The sequence below is a fragment of the Microcebus murinus genome, chromosome X (assembly GCF_040939455.1).
Source record: "Microcebus murinus isolate Inina chromosome X, M.murinus_Inina_mat1.0, whole genome shotgun sequence".
NCBI lineage: Eukaryota > Metazoa > Chordata > Mammalia > Primates > Cheirogaleidae > Microcebus > Microcebus murinus.
Window position 1 is genome coordinate 125,983,095 of NC_134136.1, and position 8,980 is coordinate 125,992,074.

General features: G+C 49.2%; 1 long non-coding RNA gene across 1 annotated transcript; it reads right to left on the minus strand.

Moving 5' to 3' along the window:
• Positions 1-1,352: 1,352 nt before the first annotated feature.
• Positions 1,353-8,721, minus strand: LOC142865943 (uncharacterized). The gene is made up of 3 exons (XR_012916035.1): positions 8,508-8,721; positions 2,565-2,674; positions 1,353-1,550 (listed from the first exon to the last, which is right to left on the minus strand). It is a non-coding gene; the product is annotated as an uncharacterized LOC142865943 (long non-coding RNA).
• Between the last annotated feature and the right edge of the window lie 259 nt (positions 8,722-8,980).

An 8,980-nucleotide genomic window follows, 5' to 3' on the forward strand; every position in this document is an offset into this window, starting at 1 on the left:
GGCCTAAGCCCTAAAATCTGCCGAGATGCCAAATCCCTTTCACTTTTTGAGGGTCAGTGAAATCATTTATACAAAACACAATCATTACCTCTTTTGCTTGTCCCCAAGTTGCTTCACATAGCAAATTAGTGGCCTTTAATTGCCTTAGATGAATGGTGGCTGCAGGTATCTTGGGGACTCCCTTTTACACTAGGCTGCATAGGGAGGTGAAGTTAGGTGGTGGCTCATGGACCTTCCTGGCTTTTAACCTCAAGTTGAACCCCAAGCCTTCTCCTGAGTGAGGCAGACAGCAGACAACAGACAGCAGGGCCTATCACACTTGCCTGGACACCAGGCCAACCTGGAGAACCAGAGAATGTCTCCTTTTGCCACGTTTAAGGCAGGTTCCCCCAAGATTTCTCATGTTGCATTGGTAGAGATCGTGGAACTGATTTGCACAGGAAGCTCATGTCGGAGAGCCAGCGATGCCACCTCTGGAGCCACCCATATCTCTGCATGTCCAAATGGTGTATTCTGTTGGAGCAACAGATTTGGGGGGTGGGAGAGCCATATGCATGTGAGTAGTGCTAGAATTTTCCAAAGGAAATAAGAATACCTCCCAAAACATTAGTGTTTGACTCTACAATCCATTTTCTACATTTTCAATATCAATTTTGACAAGAAAGATTTGTTTATGCTCTTACATGACTCAGCCTCAGTAAATTAGACCTGTCAAAGTGACTTTTTCAGCACAATGGAATTTTCTGTATTTTTGACACCTGTTCTGTGAGGAGGAGGAGACTGTTGTATGTAAATAGCTAAAAAGATATTAAGATGTATGATCAGTGCTGTCTTCTAGGTGGTGTTTGGCTTTGTGGGCAGTGGGTTTCTTGTGGGGGTTGGAGCCTGGACTCTCCTTATTCCCCCCTGCAGGTGGCACACCACCATGGCCCCAGGGAGTCCTCTTGTCCCCTTGCTCCAGCCTCCTCACTGGTTTATTTCTGTCCATACTAGCACTCCAAGAGCAAAGTTCCTCGAGTTCACATCTGGCTGTGCTACTTCCCTGCCTGGACCCCCTCTGCTTCTCCCACTGTCTACAGGGCAAAAGGCAAGCCAGCCACAGAAGGTCCTGCCCGACTCAGTTCCCACCCTCTCACCAGTCAGGCCACATCCCCTCCTTCCTCACTACTAATCCCAGAAGGCACTCGCTTTGGTCAGAGTCACTCGTGGGGCTGGCCCAACTGAGCACCCCCTGATATCACATGTGCCCTGCAGGAGCACTTAGGATCACGGCCCTTCTCTATCTTGCTCTCCAGAAAGGACCCCGATCTGATTACAACAGGCCAGAAGCAAAGCTGGATGTCCCTCTCAGCTCTTTCACAATCTCCCCTTTATTTGTCATTACATTTTTTATCAGAAGCGTGTGACAGTCCGGAAGCAGTGTGTATAGAAGGAGTTGAAGTCAGAGTCCCCTGTTCCAGTTCTCACTCTGCAACTAACTCCTGGAGGCTGGGACAGTCAGGGGAACAACAGTCCAGTCAATTCCTTTCTCGGTGTGTCTGTTTCCTCATCTGTAAAGTCAGAGCACAATAGCGCTTACCTACAGGGGTCATTGCTCTCTCCTATTCCTGGATTGTTTGGGAAAATAATTGCTGAGGTTCAGGGATTATTTTCCACTTATTTTATACTACATTTTTGTTAATTCAGCTTCTGCCTGTGCACTCAGTGAGAGCATCTCGTGTCATTGCAAATCCTTTTGATTCATCACACACTGGACTGGACACACCATCATTTCACTACAGTCCCTTGGCAAGAGATCTGGCTCCCTCCCATGACCCACAACTATTGGGACGCTATGGGAAGTCCTTTCTTCAAGGTGTATAGGGTGGCCTGCTCCATGGGAGATGTGGCTGGGACATGCAAGGCTGGGGATCTCCTGGGACAGCACAGGTGCATGTGTGAACATGGCTTGCTTCCCTCCCTCTCCGGGTCCCCTGATGTTCTTGGTAGGGACTCAAAATTTAGAAGACAGTGGACTGAGCTGAGGAGACAGACCCAGCCTGCTTGGTGGAACATTCCAAAGTCAGGCTCAAGGTCAATTGCTTTTGGGTCCATGGGCTTCTAATGACTCCCTCCCTTAATTAAGTTCTGCCTCCTCTACTGCCCACACTGCATCACGCCCCCAGCTTGCTCTGCCCTCCTCTGGAATCCCACCACCTTCTGTCATTGCCCTTGGGCCAGTGGTACTGAGCTAGCTTGAGAGAAAACTGCTGGCTTCATGGGAGGTGTAGCATTGTAAAGGGGGAGCCAGGAAACCCCAGAGAAGGCTCCACTGGTGGAATGTGTATATGTAATAATATACAAACAAACCTGCACAGAAGTGCACACACACACACACACACACACACACACACACACACACACACAGAGAGAGAGAGACCAGATCCAAACAGGTCCGGCCTTAGGTTGGATTCCTCTCTGCTTTCTTTGGCCATTTATATTGTCCTGCTTCTGCTGTCAAGCCAGGCCCCACTGGCGGAATCGGGGAACTGCATGAATGGTCTGAGGTCATCTCACAATCTTACTGGTTGCTTGGACTTGTCGTTTCATCATTTGGTGCCACCTTGGAGCCCACGTCCTGGGGGCTACTGAAATGACCCTGGGCTTCTGGGAAGGCTTTCACCCTGATTCTTGCCTGCCAAAGGAAGCCAAGAAGAGAAATAGTTCAGAAATTCCTCTGTCACTCTTGGAAATGTAGTCAACATGCCCATTTGAACCCCCGACTCTTGGTCCTTTCCTTTTTGTAGCTTGGAAAAACATTTCAGCTTCCAAGCAAAACGTTTTTCCTGCAGCCATCTTTGTGAAACATACATGGGGTTGGTTTTTTGTTTTTTGGTTTTTTTTTTTTGGTTTGGTTTTGATTAGTTTGTTCTACCTTACCCCTCCCCCAAACTTATGGCAACATCCTCCACTTTGCTGGGGCTTTGGGTGAAATGTCACTGAAGGCCTGGGCATCATGGGAAGGACTGGGTGTGAGTTCCGATTCTGCCACATCATGTGATTGTAGGCAAGTCAGGGAATAGACAGTAAGCACCTTCAAGGCCACTGGAGGACTGAGAGACAGAATTCGGGGGATGTTCATATTTTAAACCAGAGGTCACTGTATGGTTGTCATTGTCACTAACAATGCTCACTTGAGGTGAGGTGACTGTGTTTGGTGTCTGGACTTTTGGGACTTGTCAGGATAAGCCTTCCTTCCACAACTCTCATACAGAGAGGACACATTTTTGCCTGGGTATTGTCTCATTTGAGTGTGCTGCCCAGGAACCCTGACCTGGGGCAGATAAACACTCCGACTTCCCAAACTTGAGACTGGTGTCACAGGGTACAGTGAGAAGCTTAGTCCCACTCCAGTGGGTGCCTAGCTGGTTCCAGTCCATTTAGCCCTGTGCTGGCCCAGTCTCCTCCAGGGACCCTCTGTGTGGATCTGCGAGATACACTAAGACCACAAAGCCCCAGCCAGCCCCACCACCATCTGAGAAGGCTGGTTTTGTCCAGTATGTCTCTGGCTCTAAGAGCCAAGCCCCTGCCATAAGCTTTCATTCTATCCTGTGGGTTCCTGTGCTAGTTGCCCCTAATTCTCAGCCCCATCTCCTCAGAGCCAATTGGGCCCTCGCCAGGAGCACTAGTCTCAGGTTCAGTGTCCCCAAGGGGCCCTGCTACCATTCCTTTCCTGGCTTGGCCCTCTGTCCAGCTTGCCATATGTTTTGATGGATATTCCTTTCTCATTTTTTCTTATTTATTTTTTGCAAAAGACAATGAATGGTTTCTGATCCCTTTTAAAAGAGAATGTAAAAGAATGAAATTGTACTTTATTATGGATTTCAGAGGTATTTTGACATTTATTCCAGAAAATTCCTTTGGATGTTTAATACCCATCATATGGATGTCATAGCAAGGTGGCTATCTTAGTTTGTTAGAGCTTCCATAGCACTAATTGGGTGGATCAAACACCAGAGATGTGTTATTTCCAAGTTCTGGAGGCCAGAAGTCCAAGATGGCGGTGTTGACAGGGCTGGTTCCATCTGAGGGCTATGAGAGAAGGCTGCATTCCAGGACTCTCACCTGGGCGTGTAGATGGCTGCCTTTTCCTTGTGTCTCTGCACCTCATCTTTCCTCTGTGTGTATCTCTGTGTACAAATGTCCTGTTTTTACAAGGACACCAGTCATTCTGGATCAGGGCCCACACTGATGACCTCATTTTAACTTGATCACCTCTGTAAAGACCCTATCTTCAAATAGAGTCACACTCTGAGATAGATACCGAGGGTTAGGATTTCAACATATATTTTGGGTGGGGAGGGTGGAGGCCACAATTCAACCCATAGCAGTAGCTCTTAAAGCCTAGGTATTCTCGGATTGGATGGAACCTTCTCTGGTTCAGGTACAGAAGGCTCACTCTCTCCCTGGGATCTCTGGTGTGTGGCCACTCCAGAAAAGAGAAAGGCAGCATTGCTGCCCTCGGGGCCTAAGAGGAGGCTTGGGAGGTAGCTCTGAGGAAAGCACAGAGGTTCAACAAGGGCTGATGCCTTAGGTGGTGGGGACCCTTGTCTCTTCTTGGGAACCAGGGAATGGCTCTGAGCAAGGACAAAGGACAGGGATTCAGTCTATGAGCACTATAGGAAAGGGCCTGGAACCAGAAGAAAGATGGGGGATATTGGGTCAAATGTAGAAATTAAGGAAAATTGAAATTGGGGGCACCACTGTTTTTTACCACACTATTTCCCAAGGTGAGAATACAGAGTGAGTTTAAATGTAATCTCTTCTGATTCGAAATGCTTTGCCCACATTTGAAGGAAACTCATAACAGCTTGTTGGCGTTTCCGTGCTCTTTAGGCAAGGTAGATGGATTTGGTTTGCATGAGGACTAGTAATGTTGGATAAAGGCTCAATGCAGTGACTCCCTGTTGGGAAAGAGCTGAGGAAGTGTCTCATCAGCAGTGCTGTTCCCACAAGGCGGCACACCTGGTATCCTGCCTGTTTCCCCCAGAGGAGACATAGTTGTCCATATCCTCCTAATGACATAGGGAAGCCACAATGCCAGTTCTCCAAGGCCAATCCAGGCACATCTAGCCCTATTTCCTTTGGAAAAAAAATCTCTTCTTTCTGTGACTTGAGTTTACAGTGTTGCTAGATCATTAACCCCATATAATAGGACCCAAACCACAGAAGTAGCAACACTGAAATGCACTTTTTGTTTACTGCAAACAAATTTGAAAAAATCTCTCCAAACCTCTTCCACAGTAGTTGCAATGATGGATTTTCTTTACCTTAATCAATAACAATGCTGAGATGTTCTCCTTGGCAAGAATTTGATCTAAATTCAGAAGATAGCCAGCCACAGTAACAGCTGAACTCTCTCTCACTTTAATGTTTATCTTATTTCCATTGTTTTCCCCTCTGAGAGCAACTCATTCAGAAGCTCTCCTACTTTTCTCAAAGATGAGGCTGAATTTGCTCTGTCCCCTTCACTTCAGACCCATTCTGGCCATTTGGTATGGCATGTAAGATGAGCAAGGCCCCTACATGGCACTGTAGAACCAAACCAGCAGGTATAGTCTTGCAGTTACAAAGGGATGGCTCAAGATGGAGGATCTATGGGGTGCCTTTGGCAAAGCATCACATGCCTTCTTATCTGGCAGAGACTGGAGTGGCCTTAACATTCTTCAAACCACAAACACATACTTGTGCACACTCCGGGGGCAGACCCAGGCCATAGCAGCTCTGTGGTGGTAAAAGGCCCAACTCCCTGGCCGATGTAGACACTAGCTGCCCAATCTCATTAGCCAGGGCAATAAGACTTGCTAAAGATTAGTGTGGGCAGAGAAACAGGAGTGACTGAGGCGGACAGGTATTTTTCATGTACTCTAGGTGTTTTACAGTTTGCAGCACAAGGCTGAGAGTAATGTGCTCATTCTCCCAATATCTAATACTGTTTGCTAGTTAATCTTGACATTGACCAAAGGCTAGGCTTTGAGCACAGCCCATTGGTGTCTTCTTGTTATCATTAGTGTATGGCTGCAGTTTCTCAAGTCAGGGTCCTGTTTGAGAACTCTTTTGTTGTTGTTGTTGTTTAACACAAATGCTTCGTTTTTCAAGCAGGCCCCATCACAGCTTGGCCATTCTTGTGACAGGCAAACAGGTCCCCTGCTAGGAGGCACACACATACTTGTGAGTCAGTTCACTAACACTTGGCTTGTGGAGAATAAACTCCAGATAGACACCCGCCCAGCTGGAGCCAGCACTCTGTTTAAATGGATTCAGCTAAATTGTTGGGGCTCGGCTGTGATTGAACACGTGTGTTTTGAATGAGGTTTAATTTAAACTGAAATCTAATTTGTAATGACTTGGGGGTAAGACTTTCAAAACCAAGGAGATAAACAGCGTGGTTCATACTCTGTGTGAGGAATGGGATTGCTGTTCCGAGTGTTCTAGACTTGGGTGAGTTGTTTGTTGAAAGTGGCTGCCTCCTGATGGCTGCTTTGTTTCATTTTCATTTGTTTTCCACAGTAGATTGGGGTGAGTCTGCTTGCATCTAAAAAGAGCAAATTGCTTTTGCCATCAGTTTATATCTTGCTTCTACCTGGTTGCCGTGACAGCAGCTAGTAGTCTTAAAGGGATATTCAGGTGCAGGGGATCAAGAGATGGCTGGAACACTAGTAAGAAAAACATGAAGTCCTTTTCCTCGATTATCACATTATTTTATTTCAGAAAATAAAGATAAGTTAATGTAACAGGCCATGGAGTTCTGATAGAGGGGACCCTAACTACAATGAGAAAGCAAGAGCCTCATGGGTGAAGGCATCCCTGTTGGTGAAGTCCATCTCAAGACAGCAGCGTGAGGACACCAGCTCCTGCTGGGGAAGTGAGGGCTGCTGTGGTATGAGGGACTTCTGTCCATGGCCCAACAATAGTCATGAGCAGGCTCCTCAACTTTAAGTTCTGAGACACGGCCAGTCCCACTGGAGAGTTTGCCTGTGCCAAGAGGGAGCAGCAGACAGATAGCACTGAGCTTCAGAATCATCTGGAACATCCACAAGAAAGGTCGGAACTGGCTGTTAGAGCTGTCCCTTACCCTGAGTGTTTGGCTTCAACTGACTGCAGGTCCTCTGGGGAGTGACTTCCAGTCAGGAGGTAGCACCTCCAAGGCCCATCATCTTTGCTTCACTTCAGGACAGCAATTACCTCGCCAATCAGGCTTCTGACTTGTACTGCGCAGCTCTGTATGCCACAAGCCCTGTAAAGTCTGCCTCCTACACTGAAGGCTGGAAAACAAATTAACCACCAAAACCCCCACAGCAACCATTGCAATAAGGGCCTTGAACATTTATGCTTAAGCTAGAGGGCGTTTAGCCATACTTTGACTTTTTGTTTAAAGTCTTGCATTGACTAATAAAGGTAGGAGTTAAGCCAGAGGTACTTTGGTGGTTGTTCATCTTTCATGCCGTTTGTTGTACCACTATGGAAATGGACTGCTTTGGTACACCTGGACACTTTCCTGCCCTGGCAATGCTCTGGCTCACACTGTAGCCTCTTTGACTTTGATCTCTATGATAAACTGGGAGTGGGCCAGGAATGACCTACGGGTCTAGGCCTCAATTCTCCATCTGAAAGAGGCACAGTGCTAAAGGAAACATATCTCTGAAGAACTCTGGAGAAGCTGCCTGACTTCGTGGTTAAGAATGTATGCTCTGGGGGGGGGGGGGCGGAGCAAGATGGCGGACGAATAACACCGCCAGACAGAGGCTCTCTGCAGAAAAGACAGATTCTAGCAGAAACTAGAGGAAAGAAGCAAGAAGACGAGCATACAGCGGACAAGGGCCTGAAGGAGGGGTACCTGAGACCCCAGGAGACTCCACGGGAGGAGGCTGGGGAGGAGAACTGGAGGCTGATCCACCGGAGCAGCCCAGAGACCAGCGGCAAGGGTAGGTGGATTTGCTGTTTCCCCACCCTGCATTCGGGCTGCTGGTGGGCTCCCCAGCGGGTGGAGAGATCTGCTGACACCAGCCCAGAGACTGCTGCTACCTGCCAACGGTGAGCCTGTAGCAGACGTGGCACCAGGTTCCCAAATTCCTCCGGGAACCTCCGTGTGCACAGACCCGGGCCGCGCGGCAGGCGCCATATTGCCTCCTCCTCCCCTCCGCCAACCCTACCCGTGGCTGCCCAGAGAGACAATACAGCCACCAGCCGGAGGCACCTCCAGGGAACGGGACCTTCCCGTTTGGGACCCCGCCCGCCCTCCCAGGTGCTGCTGGCACCGTGTTCCCAGGAAAACGGTGCCGACTCAGAGGCTGAGAGACATAGACCCAGCTTGGGCTCCCTGTGGGTGAATTAGGACCGGAAATCCTCTCCCTGGTGGGAATACAGTTTGAACTCTGGGACCCAGAGGTCGGACCTGCAGACCAGATCCCCTAAACCGAGGGCTAGCATTGCCCGGGGCACAGAAGGGTTACACGTGAACAGCCTACCGAGGTCTGTGTGACTCCAGGGGCAGATCGGCGTCCTAGAGGGCAACCCTCCTCCCAGGAGGAGGCCGTGCGCCCAACCCAGGTGGCGTTCCTGTGCAGGGAACCTCTCCGGCGGCATAACAGTCCGGGGAGGCCTGGTGGCTTGTGGTCTGGCCTGCTGGCAGAGGCCCAGGAGTAGCTGCGGAGTTGGGGAGGGTGGAAAGAAGCCAGGCCTGCTGCAGACTGCAGGTCTCAGACAGCCCCACCCCCACACCCAGACTTTCTGGCTGAGCGGGACCATTCCAGCCCCACCCTGACAGCTTTCCCTGGAAGCAGAGGCCAGAACTTTGACCCCTGCTAACGGCCTGAGGGCAGGCTTACCCAACCCAGCTCCGCCCAGAACGAGAGCTGATAACAGGACTCAAAATCAACACCATAGCCTGTTTCTCCAAGCAAACGCCACCTACTGACAGGGACGGCATCTTGCACAGCCT